Here is a 21,748-nt window from a genome sequence, read left to right on the forward strand (position 1 = left end):
GACAAAGAGGGAGTCAGAGAGAAAGAAAGAAAAAGACAAAGTCAAAGAGAGGGAGGGAGAGACAGACAAAAAAGGGAGTCAGAAGGAGACAAAGAAGAAGTCAAAGAGAAAGAGAGATAGAAGTAGTAAAGAAAAAACAGTGTACTCTATTCCTTTAAAAGCCAGGGTAAATTTAAAACCTATAATTGATAATTGAAGCTCTCTCTGTAACCCTATAACACTCCAATACCACCTTGTTGTCAGCGTAAACAAGGGTGTAGCCTGACAGCACTGAGGCCACTGACAACCTGTAGCCTTCCTATCAAAAATCTTTAAACCAACAAGTTTCCTAACAGGGGATCTAAATCTTAATTAATTACCATACAAAGGTCCTACCAGATCTAGGAGGAACTCAGAACAGGATGATAGATGGTTCCTCCTGGGTGATTAAGGGAAAAAGACACAATGGGTATTCAGTAAGTAATAAGGAAACTCTTGTAGAAGCAGAGTTAGAAAAATTGCCTAATAATTGGTCTGTTCAAACGTGCGAGTTGTTTGCACTCAGCCAAACCTTAAAGTACTTACAGTATCAGGAAGGAGCCATCTACACCAACTCTAAGTTAATACGGACTGAACGAGGTCTTATTAATAGCAAAGTATAATTGAAATCCCAAACTTACAAGTTTTTCAACAAAAGTAAACTTTGCTAAAAGTTAACAGTATAACATGTATTATCCTACTACCACACACTCTAAAAGGATCTCTCAGACAGTTTACAAGAAACAATGAAATCTATCCTTACTCTACAATCCCAAATAGACTGACAACAGTGACACTCCAAAACCTCTGAGGCCTAGACCTCATCACTGCTGAGAAAGGAGGACTCTGCACCTTCTTAGGGGAAGAGTGTTGTTTTACACTAACCAATCAGGGATAGTATGAGATGCCTCCCAGCACTTACAGGAAAAGGCTTCTGAAATCAGACAATGCCTTTCAAACTCTTATACCAACCTCTGGAGTTGGGCAACATGGCTTCTCCCCTTTCTAGGTCCCGTGGCTGCCATCTTGCTATTACTTGCCTTCAGGCCCTGTATTTTTAACCTCCTTGTCAAATTTGTTTCCTCTAGAATTGAGGCCATCAAGCTACAGATGCTTTTACAAATGGAACCCCGAATAAGCTCAACTAACAACTTCTACTGAGGACCCCTGGATGAACCCACTGGCCCTTCCACTGGCCTAAAGAGTTCCCCTCTGGAGGACACTACAACTGCAGGGCCCCTTCTTCACCCCTATCCAGCAGGAAGTAGCTAGAGCAGTCATTGCCCAATTCCCAACAGCAGTTGGGGTGTCATGTTTAGAAGGGGGATTGAGAGGTGAAGCCAGCTGGGCTTCTGGGTCAGGTGGGGACTTGGAGAACTTTTCTGTCTAGCTAAAGGATTGTAAACACACAAATCAGTGCTCTGTGTCTAGCTAAAGGTTTGTAAATGCACCAATCAGCACTCTGTAAAAACACACCAATCTGCGCTCTGTGTCTAGCTAAAGGTTTGTAAACGCACCAATCAGCACTCTGTAAAAATGCACCAATCAGTGCTCTGTGTCTAGCTAAAGGTTTTTAAATGCACCAATCAACTCTCTGTAAAAATGGACCAATCAGCACTCTGTAAAATGGACTAATCAGCACTCTGTAAAATGGACCAATCAGCAGGATGTGGGCAGGGCCAAATAAGGGAATAAAAGCTGGCCACCCAAGACAGCAGCAGCAACCCGCTCTGGTCCCCTTCCATGCCATGGAAACTTTCTTTTGCTCTTCGCAATAAATCTTGCTGCTGCTCACTCTTTGGGTCCACACTACCTTTACGAGCTGTAATACTCACCACGAAGGTCTGCAGCTTCACTCCTGAAGCCAGCAAACCACGAACCCACCAGGAGGAACAAATAACTCTGGACATGCCACCTTTAAGAGCTGTAACACTCACTGTGAAGGTCTGTGGCTTCACTCCTGAATTCAGTGAGACCACGAACCCACCGAGAGGAACAAACAACTCTGGACGTGCCACCTTTAAGAGCTCTAACACTCACTGCAAAGGTCTGCAACTTCACTTCTGAAGTCAGCGAGACCACAAACCCACCAGAAGGAAGAAACTCCGGGCACATCTGAACACATCTGAAGGAAAAAACTCTGGACACACCATCTTTAAGAACTGTAACACTCACTGCGAGGGTCTGCGGCTTCATTCTTGAAGTCAACAAGACCAAGAACCCACCAGAAGGAACTAATTCTGGACACAGTAGCACCTCTTTAAAAGATTGTTTAGTGAGTTAATGAAATAATCCATGTAAAGCATCTATGGCAGATAGGTGAATCTTCAACAAATATTAGCTACAATTATTATCCATAAATGGAAGCTCTCAATCTAGGGAGGAAAAAGGCACACAGGTAGGCATGTCAGCCTATCTGGGTAGTACTGTGTCAGGGAGAGGACATTATGATCAAAGAACTTAGAGGAAGAAGGCTTTGTAGAGAGAAGATGTTTAGAAACTCAAAGTGATCACTTTGGCAAACAGACCAAAAAACTCACTTGGGCACTCCATTGTTCTTTGTTTAATTCCATGAATATAAGTGAATAAGAGTTTGAGTTTTTAAAAATAAATCTCAAGTCTTTTACCAAGACTTGAGGACTACAATGCATTTAACTATTCAATTGGATGTAGTCTGTCAACATATATACATAAACTATATTTTTCTAGAATTGTCAAGGGAACAACATTATTGTCTGTTTCTAACTACACCAATTATGCAGGTGTAGAGAGTCCTGCTAGGGGTGCACTACTCCACCTAGCAGAGAGGTGAGAAAGGTTTTTCATTTCCTCATTGTAGTCTTATGGTGATTGAGTAGGCATCACTTCTAGAAAATTGCCATCACTCTGCTCACCCACTTTGTGGAGAGCAGTGTAAAGGAAGGAAGTCTAGCTACTTAGTCTGGATAGCATCAAGGAGTTCACTTGTTGCAACCAATTTGAAAGACTCATTGGATTGGCGTGTTTACAGAGTGATGGACAGACATGGTAGGGTATCAGAAATAATTTGAATTCATAATATATTGGTGGTTTATTTATGAGGCATAAATTTGCAGGAAGTTAATGGCCATAATTTATTGAGCACCTGCTATGTTTTCAGAACTCAGAGTTTTCCACACATTATTACACAGAATCCTCAGTGCAATCGTACAAGGAAGGTATTATTATTAGTCTCATTTTATAGATGAGGTAAAAGAAGCTCAAAAGTTATAGATCTCTGAATGTGCTTTTTAAGTCAGGGATGTTGGCTTCAAGAACAGAACTGCAGTCAGGCTGGTGTTAATGAGTTTTATAGTATAATATAACAGACAGTCACAGAAACATCAAAGGACAAGAAGTGGGTGGTATATCTTGAGCAACTGGACATCAGGGGCTGTCTCTCCTCATTGCTTCTCTCTTTTTCTCTTCTTTCTGAATACACTCTGGCCCTGATTCTTCTATCTTTTAACTAGAGTCTCTCGATCACACCGTTGAGTCAGGGGTCCAACCTGGGTCTGATGTCTGGCCGTGAAGCAATCAGTGAAAACCAGAGGGTTGAGGTTATGCAGGTGTAGAAAGCCACATCAACTTGAAAGGTGTCACAAAGCTAGTAAATGGCAGAGGCAGAACGCCAAGTCACATCTGTCTGATGCCCATATTCTTTCCACTAAAAAAAAGGAGTGGGGCAGAACAGAGTTTGAGTAAGACATTCAGCTATCTACCCTGAATGATAGCTCCACACTGCACAAGGCTTGAGGAAAAACACTGTAACTGGCAAGGAGCTCAGAAGTAATACTCTTCAAATTCCTCATTTTATTGGCCAAATGACTTGGCAAAACAATGTGGTTAATATTTATTTAAATATATTTGGATAGGGAAAATATAGGATTGTTCTCACAGTTGCATAGTCTAACATCTTTCAAATATTGTGAGGTTGAAGCAGGCTAAGGAGCAAAAAGTCTAAGCTTCTAGGGCAGTATGTTTAATCTACCAAAATCCAACACCACAAATCAAGTATTCACTTCATTTCACTTTGACATTGAAACCAAAGTTGGTGAGAGAGTTAAAGTTGTCTCCTCTACCCTTGGGTTAGAAAATATTTTTCCAAATTGGTCCTAACTCTCTCATAAAACACATATATACAGAATGTTGGAAATGCTTATTCATATCTCTCCCTGTGAAAGTTTTTGGGAAATAATCTCAGAAAAGCCAAAATACAAAGTTGTACACATATTCCTGGCAGCTTCCTCTGAGTACCAAATTAAAATTTAATGTTCAGCAAATGGTTTAGTGAAATATTGTAGATTGGTATAAGAAAATGCTATGCCAATAATCCTTTTAACATGATGGGGAAAAATATTATATAATTTAAAATAATAAAAAATGGCATGAATTCCACAATTAAAGAATATATACAAATGAAGGGTACCATCTGATTTTGTTTGACTCTGTGATTCCACCCAAATCTCACCTTGAATTGTAATCCCCATGATCCCCATGTGTCAAGGGTGGGACCAGGTGGAAGTTATTGCATCATGGGGGTGGTTCCCCCATGCTGTTCTCATGATGAATGAGTCTCATGAGATCTGATGGTTTTATCAGCATCTGGCATTTCCCCTGCTGCACTCACTCTGTCCTGCCACCCTTTTAAGAAGGTGTCTGCTTCTCCTTTGCTTTCCACCATGACTGTAAGTTTCCGAGGCCTCCCCAGCAATGCAGAACTATGAGTCAATTAAACCTCTTTCCTTTATAAATTACACAGTCTCAGATATTTCTTCATAGTGTGAGAAGAGACTAATAAGCCATCTATATATTGAAAATAGTTTTTTAAGGATGAAGAATCTACAGTGATTTCCCATAGAATCATATTATTTTCATTGATAATCACATTATATTACCAACAAGGCCAAAATGTATTGAGTGATTACTTTATTAAGTGCTTTACTGATATCTTTTAACTTAATTCTCTTTAGGAAAATAGTATCATAAGTCACACTTTGTAAGGAAACTGAGGAAAAAAGAGGTTAAGCAAATTCCTGAGATACAATTCTAAGAAGTTTTCCCCAGAGTTCAAGTTCCTAACTAAGGAATAATAATGATGATAATAATGAGAGGTGATAACGTGCTTGCAGCCCTCGCTTCCTCTGGGTGCCTCTTCAGCCTCGGCGTCCACTCTGGCCACACTTCAGGAGCCCTTCAGCCCACTGCAGCACTATGGGAGCTCCTCTCTGGGCTGGCCAAGGCCAGAGCTGGCTCCCTCTGCTTGCAGAGAGGTTTGGAGGGAGAGACTCAGGCAGGAACCAGGGCCATGGCACTCATGGGCCAGCGTGAGTTCTGGGTGGGCATAGGCTCAGTAGGCCCTGCACTCAGAGCACTTGGAGTGGCTGGCTGGCACCACCAGCCCCAGGCAGTGAGGGGCTTAGCACCCAGGCCAGTAGCTGCAGAGGGGGTGCCGGGTCCCCTAGCACTGCTGGCCTGCCCGCACCATGATTGAATTCTTGCCGGGCCTCAGCCACCTCCCCACAGGGCAGGGCTCTGGACCTGCAGCCCACCATGCCCGAGCCCCCCCACAGTGGGCTCTGGCATGGCCTGAGCCTCCCTGATGGGCACCTACCCCTGCTCCATGCCCAGTCCCATTGACCACCCAAGGGCTGAGGAGTGCAGGCGCACAGCGCGGGACTGGCAGGCAGCTCTGCCCATGTCCCTGGCACGGGATCCACTAGGTGAAACCAGCTGGGCTCCTGAGCCAGGTGGGGACTTGGAGAACTTTTATGTCTAGCCAGAGGATTGTATATGCACCAACCAGCACTCTGTGTTTAGCTCGGGGTTCGTGGATGCACCAAACAGCACTCTGTGTTTAGCTCGGGGTCCGTGGATGCACCAATCAGCACTCTGTATCTAGCTAATCTGGTGGGGACTTGGAGAATTTTACGTCTAGCTAAAGGATTGTAAATGCACCAATCAGCACTCTGTGTCTAGTTCAAGGTTTGTAAACACACCAATCAGCAGCCTGTGTCTAGCTCAAGGTTTGTAAATGCACCAATCATTGCTCTGTGTCTAGCTAATCTAGTGGGGACTTGGAGAACTTTTACGTCTAGCTAAAGAATTGTAAATACACCAATCAGCACTCTGTGTCTAGCTCAAGGTTTGTAAATGCACCAATCGGCACCCTGTGTCTAGCTCAAGGTTTGTAAATGCACCAATCAGTGCTCTGTGTCTAGTTAATCTAGTGGGGACTTGGAGAACTTTTATGTCTAGCTAGAGGATTGTAAATACACTAATCAGCATTCTGTGTCTAGCTCAGGGATTATAAACGTACCAATCAGCGCCCTGTCAAAATGGACCAATTAGCTCTCTATAAAATGGACCAATCAGCAGGATGGGGGTGAGACCAGATAAGGGAATAAAATCAGGCTGCCCACCAGCAGCGGCAACCCACTTGGGTCCCCTTCCACACTGTGGAAGATTTGTTCTTTTGCTGTTTGCAATAAATCTTGCTGCTGCTCATTCTTTGGGTCTGCACTGCCTTTATGAGCTGTACCACTCACTGCAAACGGTCTGCAGCTTCACTCCTGAGGCCAGTGAGACCACAAACCCACCAGGAGGAATGAACAGCTCCAGATGGGAGGAACAAACAACGCCAGACGTGCCACCTTAAGAGCTGTAACACTCACCGTGAAGGTCTACAGCTTCACTCCTGAAGCCAGCGAGACCATGAACCCACCAGAATGAAGAAACTCCGAACATGTCTGAACATCAGAAGGAACAAACTCCAGACACACCATCTTTAAGAGCTGTAACACTCACTACGAGGGTCCGTGGCTTCATTCTTGAAGTTAGCGAGACCAAGAACCCACCAATTCTGGAAACAATAACAACAGCTAACAATTAAGTGGCATTTAATATATGCCAGGCAGTGTTCTAAGTGCCTTATGTTTACTAACTCATTTAATCCTCAGATGAATCCTATGATTTAGGTAGTAATATAATTCCTTTTTTCAGGTAAGAAAACCATAGCCCAGAACCAGGGCCCCCAGCCAGGGTGTGGCTGAATCAGAGTTAGAACTCAGACTGTCTGCTTCCAAAGTCTGTACCTTCATCTGCTTACTGCTCTAGTTCCAGGACTTAGTAGAAATAGCAAGGAAGGAATGAAGAAATAAATTTTAAAGAAAAAATCAAAGAACTTGTGATAACTCCAAAACAACTCCAAACATTCCTGCCTGAAGGAATGGGAGGAAAGTAGCTTTATTGACTAACAAAGGAGGTTAATATAAACATGTTAAATTTTAGGTAACTTTCAAATATGCTGAGTGAAAATTCCAGATGGGTGCTGGGAAGCATGGGGATGTTGTATGCAATATAAAATGACTCAATACATGGATTTGAGACCAATAATGTGAGAGGTGATAATTTCTAACTCTCAATATGAATTAATTTTTTGAGAGAGAAATTTTAGAGGGAAGAGCAGTCTTCAAGAAAATTGACAGTAAAAAGTGAAGAGATGGACAGCAATCTGAAAATTACATAAGGCAGGGTCATGAAAAGAAGATAACTCTGCAGCAGGAAGTCAGGAGGAAAGAAGCTGAAGGAAGCCTTGGAATTGGTTCCCAGAGGTCCTTCATGACTGTAGAGGGAGGGTGGGACTGCAGCCACAGGCTGAGGAATCAGAAAGGGTCAGAAAGGGGAGCAAGTTATTCTTTAGGAAATTTGTCATCCAAGGGAAGGAAACAGTAGAGCAGCTGGAGGGAAAATTAGATTAAGTGGGAGTTTCTTTCACAGCAATTAGTTGTCTGTGCAAGACCCATGGCAGTCTGGAAAGATTATTTACTCTATTGTCTCACACAGTTTATTTATTTGCCTATTGTTTCACAGGATCATGGCAGTCTGGAAAGATCTGGGGGCCCTGGTTCTGGGCTATGGTTTCCTTACCTGTGAAAAGGAATCAGATTAGTACCTACATCATAGGATTGATCTGAGGATTAAATGAGTTAGTAAACATAAAGCATTTAGAACAGTGCCTGGCATATATTAAGTGCCACTTAATTGTTAGCTGTTTTTATCATCATCATTATTATTCCTTAGTTAGGAACTTGAACTCTGAGGAAAACCTCTTAGAATTGTATCTCAGTCAGGAAAGATCAGGGGTGTCTGAAGATGGTGGAGAAAGGAAAGCCTCTTGAAACAGTGCTGGGAAGGATCAGAGGGAGGAGTTTCATTTTCTAAAAGGGAGATGTCATGTATGTGGCCATTGGAGGGAAGCAAGTATGAGTGTAGGTTGGAGTTGAAGTAAACAAAAATGCAATGTTGTTTATTTACCTATTGTCTCACAGTTTATCCTTTTATAATTTGTTCTACATTGCCAGTGCTGTGACTCTCCAAATTTGATTTCCCAATCTCCCTTGACATCTGGCTTTTCTAATGGTTCTGCCAATGAGAGGTACTAGAGAGATTTGAAAGCAGTGGAGGGGAGAAGGGACTTACTTTCCAATTCCCACTAGTGTCACTCCATGTCACATGGTTGGGTCAGCTGCTTTAGGCCCTCTTGGCACCAGCCTTGCCTTACTCTCACAGGGACCAGCCACAGCTGGGCCACACTCTGTTGGCAGTGTAAGTATGAGCTTTGCCTTCTGAGCAGCCACTGGGCTATATCCTTTCCTCTGAGATTTTAGTTCTGGTAACCGTACCACTTTTTTTTTTGTCCTCCCTCGGGAGCTTAATGTTCTTAACGTTTTGGGTGACCTCAGTTAGCCCTTTGTAATTTTTTCACCTTCCAACACATCAATAACCAACTTTCTGTATTAAATCAGCTTTGTTTGAAAGAATTTTCTTTCTCTTTCCTAACTGGACACATTGATATAGTTCTTGGCCCCAGCAGTGGTTCCAGAAGCAGACCTTCAAGTAAACATGTGTTTACACAGATTTACTTTCTATTTTTTTCTTATTCTTTCTTTTTTGTTTTTTTCCATATCTATCTGAGTTGATGTCTTTTTAATGATTATAATTTGCTAATATAGAAAGCAGTGGAGTGAATTAGCTTAAGGGATGTGAAAAGAGAGGAAAAGATCCAGAATAGTCAACCAAGGGGAAGCCAGTGGAGCTGACTAATGGGCCCCAGTTGCTCTCTTCTATTATAGACTTGATATAGCTCTGCTCTGCAATTTTCTACACACCCTGCATTGGCTTTCAAGTAGAAGTTTTCCAGAGCACTTCCAAGGTGTGTGAAATGTAGTATCTTCAGAATTCTTATACAATATAGTCACTGAAAATGTTATCCCCAGCCATATATACTTATTTGCACAATGCTATGAACTTTGTTCTACAATTTTTATTTATTTTGTATTTTGTGAATTTTGGAATGTAAGCAGCTCTTTTTTTGAACACTAAAATAATCTTAATTTTCAATTTTCATGGCTACCCAGTAGACGTATATACTTATGGGGTACATGAGATATTTTTGTATAGGTATGCAATGCATAAAAATCACATCATGGAAAAGTAGGTATCCATCCCCGTAAGTATTTATCCTCTGTGTTACAATCTAATTATACTCTTTTAGTTATTTTAAAGTGCATAATTATTATTGATTATAGTCCCCCTGTTATGCTGTCAAATACTAGGTCTTATTTATTTAACTATTTTTTTGTACCCATTAACCATCCCCACCTTCCTCCATCCCTCTCACTCCCCTTGCTGGCCTCTGATAACCATGCTTCTATTCTCTCTCTCTGTAAGTTCAATTGTTTTGATTTTCAGATCCCAAAAACAAGTGAGAAGATGTGATGTTTGTCTTTCTCTGCCTGGCTTATTTTATTTAACATAATGACTTCTAGTTCCATCCATGTTGTTGCAAGTGACAGGATCTCATTCTTTTTCATGGATGAATAGTACTCCATTGTGTATATGAAGCACATTTTATCTATTCATCTGTTGATAGATACTTGGGTTGCTTCCAAATTTTTGCTGTTGTCAACAGTGCTGCAGTAAACATGGGAGTGCAGATATCTCTTTAATACACTGATTTCTTTCTTTGGGGTATATACCCAGCAGTGGGATTGCAGGATAACATGGTAGCTATATTTTTAATTATTTTGAGGAACCTCCAAAATGGTCTCCCTAGTGGTTGTACTGGTTTCCATTCCTACCAACAGTGTATGAGGTTTCCCTTTTCTCTACATCCTTGCCAGCATTTGTTATTGCCTGACTTTTGGATAAAAGACATTTTAGGCTGGGTGCAGTGGCTCATGCCTGTAATCCCAGAACTTTGGGAAGTCAAGGCAGGTGGACCATGAGGTCAGGATATTGAGACCATCCTGGCCAAAATGGTGAAACCCCGTCTCTACTAAAATACAAAAAGTTAGCTGGGCATGGTGGTGCATGCCTGTAGTCCCAGCTACTTGGGAGGTTGAGGTAGGGGAATCACTTGAACCCAAGAGGCGGAAGTTTCAGTGAGCAGAGATCATGCCACTGCATTCTGGCCTGGTGACACAGCAAGACTCCATCTGAGAAAAAAAAAAAAAGCCATTTTAATGGGGGTAGGATGATATCTCATTGTAGTTTTGATTTGCATTTCTCTGATGATCAATGATCATCATCATATGCATGTTTGCCATTTGTTTGTCTTTTTGTGAGAAATATCTATTCAAACTTTTGCCCATTTTAAAATTGAATTATTAGATTTTTTTCCTATAGAGTTGTTTGAGCTCTTTATATATTCTGGTTATTAATTATTTATCAAATGGGTTTTTTTCAAATATTTTCCCCATTCTGTGAGTTGTCTCTTCACTCTGTTCATTGTTTCCTTTGCTATGCTGAAGTTTTTTTTTTTTAACATGATGTGACCCCATTTGTCCATTTTTGTTTTGGTTGCCTGTGCTTGTAGGGTGTTATTCAAGAAATTTTTGCCCACACCAATGTCCTAGAGAGCTTCCCCAATGTTTTCTTGTAGTAGTTTCATAATTTGAGGTCTTAGATTTTAAGCCTTTAATCTATTTTGATTTGATTTTTGTATATGGCGAGAGATGGGGTCAAGTTTCATTCTTCTGCATATGAATATTCAATTCTCCCAATTTTCTTGAGGAAAAGACATTTTTTCCTCAATGTATGTTCTTGGTGCCTTTGTTGAAAATGAGTTTACTGTAGGTATGGAGATTTTTTTCTGGGTTCTCCATGCTGTTTTATTGGTCTATGTGTCTGTTTTTATGATAGTATCATGCTGTTTTTGTTACTATAGCTTTGTAGTATATTTTGAAATCAGATCATGTGATTCCTACAGCTTTATTCCTTTTTCTCAGGACAGTTTTGGCTATTCTGAATATTTTGTGATTCCATATAAATTTTAGGATTCTTTTTCTATTTCTGTGAAGAATGTCATTGGTATTTTGATAGGGATTGCATTAACTCTGTAGATTGCTTTGTGTAGCATGGACATTTTAATAATGTTGATTCTTCCAATCCGTGAACATGGAATACCTTTCCATTTTTTGTGTCCTCTTCCATTTTTTTACATCAATATTTTATAGTTTTCATTGTGAAGATTTTTCACTTCTCTGGTTGATACCTAGGTATTTAATTTTATTTGTAGTGGCTATAAATGGAATTACTTTTTTGATTTCCTTTTCAGATTGTTCACTGTTGATATATAGAAATGCTACTGATTTTTGTACATCGATTTTGTGTCCTAAAACTTTACTGAATTTGTTTATCAGTTGGAGTGGTTTTTTGGGGGAGTCTTTTGGTTTTCCCAAATATAAGATTATATCATCCGCCAACAGGAAAATTTGACTTTTTTTTCAATTTGGATTCTCCTTATTTCTTTCTCTTGCCTGATTGCTCTTGCTAAGAATTCCAGTATTATGTTGGATAACAGTGGTGAAAGTGGGCATCCTTGTCGTGTTCCAGATTTAAGAGGAAAATTTTTCAGTTTTTCCCCATAAAGTATGACACTAGCTGTAGGTCTGTCATATATGGCTTTCATTATGTTGAGGTATGCTTCTTTTATACCCAGTTTTCTGAGGGTTTTTTTTTCTTAATCATGAAAGATGTTGATCTTTATCAAAAGAGTTTTCAGCATCCATTGAAATATATGGCTTTTGTCCTTCATTCTGTTGATATGATGTATCACATTGACTGATTTGCATACATTGAACCATTCTTGCATTCCTGGAATAAATCCCACTTGGTCATGATGAATGATCTTTATAATATATTGTTGAATTTCACTTGCTAGTATTTTGTTGACAATTTTTGCATCAATATTCATCAGAGATGTTAGCTTGTAGTTTTTATTTATTTATTTTAATATGCCTTTGTCTGGTTTTGATATTAGAGTAATGCTAGCCTCATAGAATCAGTTTGGAAGTATTTCCTCCTCCTCTGTTTTTTAGAACAGTTTGAGTAGGATTAGTATTAGTTCTTTAAATGTTTGGTAGAGTTTAGCAGTGAAGCCGTTGGGTCCCAGGCCCTTCTTTACCGGGAGATCTTTTATTATGGCTTCAATCTCATTACTTTTTATTGGCCTGTTCAGGTTTTGGCTTTCCTCATGGTTCAATTTTGGCATGTTGTATGTTCCTAGAAATTTATCCATTTCTTCTATATCTTCCAGTATATCAATATATGGTACCTAATAATGATCCTTTGAATTTCTGTTGTATCAGTTGTAATGTGTTGGGAACAAGCCCCCAAATCTGGCCATAAACTGGTCCCAAAACTGGCCATAAACAAAATCTCTGCAGCACTGTGACATGTTCCTGATGGCCATGACACCCACACTGAAGGTTGTGGGTTTACTAGAATAAGAGCAAGGAACATTTGGCCCACCCAGGGCAGAAAACTGCTTAAAGGTATTCCTAAACCACAAACAATAGCGTGAGTGATCTGTGCCTTAAGGACATGTTCCTGCTGCAGATAACTAGCCAGCACCCATCCCTTTGTTTCAGCCTATTCCTTTGTTTCCTGTAAGGAATACTTTTAGTTAATCTATAGTCTATAGAAATAATGCTTATCACTGGCTTGCTGTCAATAAATATGTGGGTCAAACTCTGTTCAGGGCTCTCAGGTCTGAAGGCTGTGAGTCCCCTGATTTCCCACTCCACACCTCTATATTTCTGTGTGTGCGTCTTTAATTCCCCTAGCACCACTGGGTTAGCTCCATGACTGAGCTGGTCTTGGCAAGCGGTGCCCAATGTGGGGGCTTGAACCTGGGTCAAATGGTTGCTGGAGCAATGGTTGGAGAATGTGGAACTAAGCTGGAGGACACCTGAGTACTCTTAAGCAATCCCCATGGTGAGTAAGAAGGGGAGCTCAGAAGCAACAGGGTAACAATGGGACAAGCGTGGGCTCTGGTTCATTCCACCTTGGAACCTTTTTTTTTTTTTTTTTTTCTTTTTTTTTTTCTTTTATTATTATTATTATTATACTTTAGGTTTTATGGTACATGTGCACAATGTGCAGGTAAGTTACATATGTATACATGTGCCATGCTGGTGCGCTGCACCCACCAACTCGTCATCTAGCATTAGGTATATCTCCCAATGCTATCCCTCCCCCCTCCCCCCACCCCACAACAGTCCCCAGAGTGTGATGTTCCCCTTCCTGTGTGCATGTGTTCTCATTGTTCAATTCCCACCTATGAGTGAGAATATGCGGTGTTTGGTTTTTTGTTCTTGCGATAGTTTACTGAGAATGATGATTTCCAATTTCATCCATGTCCCTACAAAGGACGTGAACTCATCATTTTTTATGGCTGCATAGTATTCCACGGTGTATATGTGCCACATTTTCTTAATCCAGTCTATCATTGTTGGACATTTGGGTTGGTTCCAAGTCTTTGCTATTGTGAATAATGCGGCAATAAACATACGTGTGCATGTGTCTTTATAGCAGCATGATTTATAGTCCTTTGGGTATATACCCAGTAATGGGATGGCTGGGTCGAATGGAATTTCTAGTTCTAGATCCCTGAGGAATCGCCACACTGACTTCCACAAGGGTTGAACTAGTTTACAGTCCCACCAACAGTGTAAAAGTGTTCCTATTTCTCCACATCCTCTCCAGCACCTGTTGTTTCCTGACTTTTTAATGATTGCCATTCTAACTGGTGTGAGATGGTATCTCATTGTGGTTTTGATTTGCATTTCTCTGATGGCCAGTGATGGTGAGCATTTTTTCATGTGTTTTTTGGCTGCATCAATGTCTTCTTTTGAGAAGTGTCTGTTCATGTCCTTCGCCCACTTTTTGATGGGGTTGTTTGTTTTTTTCTTGTAAATTTGTTGGAGTTCATTGTAGATTCTGGATATTAGCCCTTTGTCAGATGAGTAGGTTGCGAAAATTTTCTCCCATTTTGTAGGTTGCCTGTTCACTCTGATGGTAGTTTCTTTTGCTGTGCAGAAGCTCTTGAGTTTAATTAGATCCCATTTGTCAATTTTGGCTTTTGTTGCCATTGCTTTTGGTGTTTTAGACATGAAGTCCTTGCCCATGCCTATGTCCTGAATGGTAATGCCTAGGTTTTCTTCTAGGGTTTTTATGGTTTTAGGTCTAACATTTAAGTCTTTAATCCATCTTGAATTGATTTTTGTATAAGGTGTAAGGAAGGGATCCAGTTTCAGCTTTCTACATATGGCTAGCCAGTTTTCCCAGCACCATTTATTAAATAGGGAATCCTTTCCCCATTTCTTGTTTTTGTCAGGTTTGTCAAAGATCAGATACTTGTAGATATGTGGCATTATTTCTGACGGCTCTGTTCTGTTCCATTGATCTATATCTCTGTTTTGGTACCAGTACCATGCTGTTTTGGTTACTGTAGCCTTGTAGTATAGTTTGAAGTCAGGTAGTGTGATGCCTCCAGCTTTGTTCTTTTGGCTTAGGATTGACTTGGCGATGCGGGCTCTTTTTTGGTTCCATATGAACTTTAAAGTAGTTTTTTCCAATTCTGTGAAGAAAGTCATTGGTAGTTTGATGGGGATGGCATTGAATCTGTAAATTACCTTGGGAAGGATGGCCATTTTCATGATATTGATTCTTCCTACCCATGAGCATGGAATGTTCTTCCATTTGTTTGTATCCTCTTTTATTTCCTTGAGCAGTGGTTTGTAGTTCTCCTTGAAGAGGTCCTTCACATCCCTTGTAAGTTGGATTCCTAGGTATTTTATTCTCTTTGAAGCAATTGTGAATGGGAGTTCACTCATGATTTGGCTCTCTGTTTGTCTGTTATTGATGTATAAGAATGCTTGTGATTTTTGCACATTGATTTTGTATCCTGAGACTTTGCTGAAGTTGCTTATCAGCTTAAGGAGATTTTGGGCTGAGACAATGGGGTTTTCTAGATATACTATCATGTCATCTGCAAACAGGGACAATTTGACTTCCTCTTTTCCTAATTGAATACCCTTGATTTCCTTCTCCTGCCTAATTGCCCTGGCCAGAACTTCCAACACTATGTTGAATAGAAGTGGTGAGAGAGGGCATCCCTGTCTTGTGCCAGTTTTCAAAGGGAATGCTTCCAGTTTTTGCCCATTCAGTATGATATTGGCTGTGGGTTTGTCATAAATAGCTCTTATTATTTTGAGATACGTCCCATCAATTCCTAATTTATTGAGAGTTTTTAGCATGAAGGGTTGTTGAATTTTGTCAAAGGCCTTTTCTGCATCTATTGAGATAATCATGTGGTTTTTGTCTTTGGTTCTGTTTATATGCTGGATTACATTTATTGATTTGCGTATATTGAACCAGCCTTGCATCCCAGGGATGAAGCCCACTTGATCATGGTGGATAAGCTTTTTGATGTGCTGCTGGATTCGATTTGCCAGTATTTTATTGAGGATTTTTGCATCAATGTTCATCAAGGATATTGGTCTAAAATTCTCTTTTTTTGTTGTGTCTCTGCCAGGCTTTGGTATCAGGATGATGCTGGCCTCATAAAATGAGTTAGGGAGGATTCCCTCTTTTTCTATTGATTGGAATAGTTTCAGAAGGAATGGTACCAGCTCCTCCTTGTACCTCTGGTAGAATTCGGCTGTGAATCCATCTGGACCTGGACTTTTTCTGGTTGGTAAGCTATTGATTATTGCCCCAATTTCAGCTCCTGTTATTGGTCTATTCAGAGATTCAACTTCTTCCTGGTTTAGTCTTGGGAGGGTGTATGTGTTGAGGAATTTATCCATTTCTTCTAGATTTTCTAGTTTATTTGCATAGAGGTGTTTGTAATATTCTCTGATGGTAGTTTGTATTTCTGTGGGATCGGTGGTGATATCCCCTTTATCATTTTTTATTGCATCTATTTGATTCTTCTCTCTTTTTTTCTTTATTAATCTTGCTAGCAGTCTATCAATTTTGTTGATCCTTTCAAAAAACCAGCTCCTGGATTCATTTATTTTTTGAAGGGTTTTTTGTGTCTCTATTTCCTTCAGGTCTGCTCTGATTTTAGTTATTTCTTGCCTTCTGCTAGCTTTTGAATTTGTTTGCTCTTGCTTTTCTAGTTCTTTTAATTGTGATGTTAGGGTGTCAATTTTGGATCTTTCCTGCTTTCTCTTGTGGGCATTTAGTGCTATAAATTTCCCTCTACACACTGCTTTGAATGCATCCCAGAGATTCTGGTATGTTGTGTCTTGGTTCTCGTTGGTTTCAAAGAACATCTTTATTTCTGCCTTCATTTCGTTATGTACCCAGTAGTCATTCAGGAGCAGGTTGTTCAGTTTCCACGTAGTTGAGCGGTTTTGAGTGAGATTCTTAATCCTGAGTTCTAGCTTGATTGCACTGTGATCTGAGAGACAGTTTGTTACAATTTCTGTTCTTTTACATTTATTGAGGAGAGCTTTACTTCCAAGTATATGGTCAATTTTGGAATAGGTGTGGTGTGGTGCTGAAAAAAATGTATATTCTGTTGATTTGGGGTGGAGAGTTCTGTAGATGTCTATTAGGTCTGCTTGGTGCAGAGCTGAGTTCAATTCCTGGGTATCCTTGTTGACTTTCTGTCTCGTTGATCTGTCTAATGTTGATAGTGGGGTGTTAAAGTCTCCCATTATTAATGTGTGGGAGTCTAAGTCTCTTTGTAGGTCACTCAGGACTTGCTTTATGAATCTGGGTGCTCCTGTATTGGGTGCATATATATTTAGGATAGTTAGCTCTTCTTGTTGAATTAATCCCTTTACCATTATGTAATGGCCTTCTTTGTCTCTTTTGATCTTTGTTTGTTTAAAGTCTGTTTTATCAGAGACTAGGATTGCAACCCCTGCCTTTTTTTGTTTTCCATTTGCTTGGTAGATCTTCCTCCATCCTTTTATTTTGAGCCTATGTGTGTCTCTGCACGTGAGATGGGTTTCCTGAATACAGCACACTGATGGGTCTTGAGTCTTTATCCAGTTTGCCAGTCTGTGTCTTTTAATTGGAGCACTTAGTCCATTTACATTTAAAGTTAATATTGTTATGTGTGAATTTGATCCTGTCATTATGATGTTAGCTGGATATTTTTCTCGTTAGTTGATGCAGTCTCTTCCTAGTCTCGATGTTCTTTACATTTCGGTATGATTTTGCAGTGGCTGGTACCGGTTGTGCCTTTCCATGTTTAGCGCTTCCTTCAGGAGCTCTTTTAGGGCAGGCCTGGTGGTGACAAAATCTCTCAGCATTTGCTTGTCTGTAAAGTATTTTATTTCTCCTTCACTTATGAAGCTTAGTTTGGCAGGATATGAAATTCTGGGTTGAAAATTCTTTTCTTTAAGAATGTTGAATATTGGTCCCCACTCTCTTCTGGCTTGTAGGGTTTCTGCCGAGAGATCCGCTGTTAGTCTGATGGGCTTCCCTTTGATGGTAACCCGACCTTTCTCTCTGGCTGCCCTTAACATTTTTTCCTTCATTTCAACTTTGGTGAATCTGACAATTATGTGTCTTGGAGTTGCTCTTCTCGAGGAGTATCTTTGTGGCGTTCTCTGTATTTCCTGAATCTGAATGTTGGCCTGCCTTGCTAGATTGGGGAAGTTCTCCTGGATAATATCCTGCAGAGTGTTTTCCAACTTGGTTCCATTCTCCCCGTCACTTTCAGGTACACCAATCAGACGTAGATTTGGTCTTTTCACATAGTCCCACATTTCTTGGAGGCTTTGCTCATTTCTTTTTATTCTTTTTTCTCTAAACTTCCCTTCTCGCTTCATTTCATTCATTTCATCTTCCAGGGCTGATACCCTTTCTTCCATTTGATCGCATCGGCTCCTGAGGCTTCTGCATTCTTCACGTAGTTCTCGAGCCTTGGTTTTCAGCTCCATCAGCTCCTTTAAGCACTTCTCTGTATTGGTTATTCTAGTTATACATTCTTCTAAATTTTTTTCAAAGTTTTCAACTTCTTTGCCTTTGGTTTGAATATCCTCCCGTAGCTCGGAGTAATTTGATCGTCTGAAGCCTTCTTCTCTCAGCTCGTCAAAGTCATTCTCCGTCCAGCTTTGTTCCGTTGCTGGTGAGGAACTGCGTTCCTTTGGAGGAGGAGAGGTACTCTGGTTTTTAGAGTTTCCAGTTTTTCTGCTCTGTTTTTTCCCCATCTTTGTGGTTTTATCTACTTTTGGTCTTTGATGATGGTGATGTACAGATGGGTTTTTGGTGTGGATGTCCTTTCTGTTAGTTTTCCTTCTAACAGACAGAACCCTCAGCTGCAGGTCTGTTGGAGTACCTGTCCGGCCGTGTGGGGTGTCAGTCTGCCCCTGCTGGGGGGTGCCTCCCAGTTAGGCTGCTCGGGGGTCAGGGGTCAGGGACCCACTTGAGGAGGCAGTCAGCCCATTCTCAGATCTCCAGCTGCGTGCTGGGAGAACCACTGCTCTCCTCACAGCTGTCAGACAGGGACATTTAAGTCTGCAGAGGTTACTGCTGTCTTTTTGTTTGTCTGTGTCCTGCCCCCAGAGGTGGAGCCTACAGAGGCAGGCAGGCCTCCTTGAGCTGTGGTGAGCTCCACCCAGTTCAAGCTTCCGGGCTGCTTTGTTTACCTAAGGGAGCCTGGGCAATGGTGGGCGCCCCTCCCCCAGCCTCGCTGCCGACTTGCTGTTTGATCTCAGACTGCTGTGCTAGCAATCAGCGAGACTCCGTGGGCGTAGGATCCTCTGAGCCAGGTGCGGGCTATACTCTCCTGGGTCACCGTTTCCTAAGCCCGTCGGAAAAGCACAGTATTCGGGTGGGAGTGGCCCGATTTTCCAGGTGCCGTCTGTCACCCCTGGAAGGGGAACTCCCTGACCCCTTGCGCTTCCCGAGTGAGGCAATGCCTCGCCCCTGCTTCGGCTGGCGCACGGTGCGCTCACCCACTGACCTGCGCCCACTGTCTGGCACTCCCTAGTGAGATGAACACGGTACCTCAGATGGAAATGCAGAAATCACCCGTCTTCTGCGTCGCTCGCGCTGGGAGCTGTAGACCGGAGCTGTTCCTATTCGGCCATCTTGGCTCCTCCCCCCCACCTTGGAACCTTTTCACACTGATGATGAGGAGGAAGGAAAGTATAACAAAGTAACAGAAGAGGTGACAGAGCAGGTTTGTTTGCCAGCTAAAGCTGAAGTGGCAAAGGAGGAAGAGGTTCATCCCTACCCTTCTGCACCCCCTCATTATTTTGAAGAAAAAGAGTGGCCTGACCCTCCAGATCTTTCTTTTCTGGAGGACACTGGGTGAAAAGTAGTTGCCCCAGTGACTGAGCAGTATCTTGATTGACCGCTCTCAGTTCTATTCAGGCAGGAATCCAGTAAGCTATATGAGAGGGTGATATAGAGGCTTGGCAGTTCCCTGTTAGCATACAACCCCCAGATCAACAGGGAAATATTATAGCTACATTTGAGCCTTTTCCTTTTAAATTTGGGAAATGCCATGAGGGGCCAGTCCTGGCCCCCATTCCAAACCAGAGCATTTCCAGCTCAGGCCCTTCCCTCACCCCTGTACAATTCCTGTCCCCTGCCACAGCCAGTAGTGCCACAATAGATTTATGCTGCACAAAAGCTGTGAGCCTTCTACCTGGTGAACCCCCACAAAAAGTTCCAACAGGGGTCTGTGGACCCTCGCCAGTGGGGATGATAGGATTACTTCTAGGTATATCTAGTTTAAATTTAAAAGGAGTGCAAGTACATATCAGAGTCATTTGATTCAGATTACAATAGGGAAATTGAAATTTTTATATCTACTTCTGTTCCCTGGAAAGCAGAGCCAGGAGAGTGTATAGCACAGCTCCTGATTGTGCCACATGTGGAAATGGGAAAAAATGAAATTAAATGAATAGGAGGATTTGGAAGCACAAATAAACAAGGCAAAGCAGCTTTGGGTGAATCAAATTACTGATAAACATCCTACCTGTAAAATAACTATTCAGGGAAATAAATGTAAAGGTTTGGTAGATACAGGAGCAGAGATTTCAATCATTTCTCTACAGTACTGGCTGTTCGTGTGGCCAATTCAGCTGCCTCAATTTAACATAGTTGGAGTTGGTAAAGTCCCTGAAGTACACCAAAGTAGTTATATTTTGCATTGTGAAGGGCCCAATGGAAAATCTGGGACTATTCAACCAATTATAACTTCTGTACCTATAAATTTATGGGGAAAGGATTTATTACAAAAATGGGGAGCACAAGTTCTAATTCCAGAACAATTATATAGCCCTCAAAGTCAACATATGATGCATGAAATGGGGTATGTCCCTGGTATGGGACTAGGAAAAAATTTGCAAGATTTGAAGGAACCCCTTCAAGTGGGAAGACAAACTTCTCACCAAGATTTAGGATATCATTTTTGATGGGGGCCATTGTTAAGCCTCCAGAACCTATACCTTTAAAAGGGTTAACAGATAACCCAATTATCTGATACAACAACGGTCACTGAATAAAGAGAAACTGGAGGCTTTAGAGGACTTAGTTACTGAACAAGTAGAAAAAGGACACATAGCTCCAACATTTTCCCCTTGGAAATCTCCAGTTTTTGTAATTAAGAAAAAATCAGGTAAATGGAAAATGCTAACTGACTTAAGAGCCATTAATTCAGTTATACAACCTAGGGGGACATTGCAGCCAGGACTGCCTTCTCCTACTATGATTCTGAAAAATTGGCCTTCAGTAGTCATAGATTCAGAAGACTCTTTACTATCCCCTTAGCTGAGCAAGACTGTGAATGGTTTGCATTTACAATTCCTGCAGTAAACAACCTGCAGCCTGCTAAGCATTTTCACTGGAAAGTGTTGCCACAAGGGATGTTAAACAGTCCAACAATTTTCCAGACTCATGTAGAGCAAGCAATTGAACCTACTCATAAAAAATTTTCAGTGTTACATTATTCATTATATGGATAATATACTTTGTGCTGCCATCACTTGAGAAATATTAATCCAATGTTATAATCTCTTGCAAAACTTGATTTCTTATGCTGGTTTAATTATAGCTCCTGACAAAATTCAGACTACTACTCCTTACTTCTTTCTTGGGGACCTTAGTAAATGATACTACCATTGTGCCACAGAAAGTAACCATATGTAGGAATCAACTGAAAACATTAAGTGACTTTCAAAAATTACTTGGAGAAATTAATTGGATACAACCCTAGGCATTCCTACCTATGCCCTGAGTAATCTATTTTCTACCCTTAGAGGAGATCCTAGTCTCACTAGCCCCCAGCAGTTAACAAAAGAAGCTGAGGCAGAGCTGCAAGTAATCAAAAAGCAAGTCCATAAAGCTCAAATCAATAGAATAGATCCAGAGAAGACTCTAGATTTGCTAA

This window comes from Pongo abelii, chromosome 3, assembly GCF_028885655.2.
Source record: "Pongo abelii isolate AG06213 chromosome 3, NHGRI_mPonAbe1-v2.0_pri, whole genome shotgun sequence".
Classification (NCBI taxonomy): Eukaryota; Metazoa; Chordata; class Mammalia; order Primates; family Hominidae; genus Pongo; species Pongo abelii.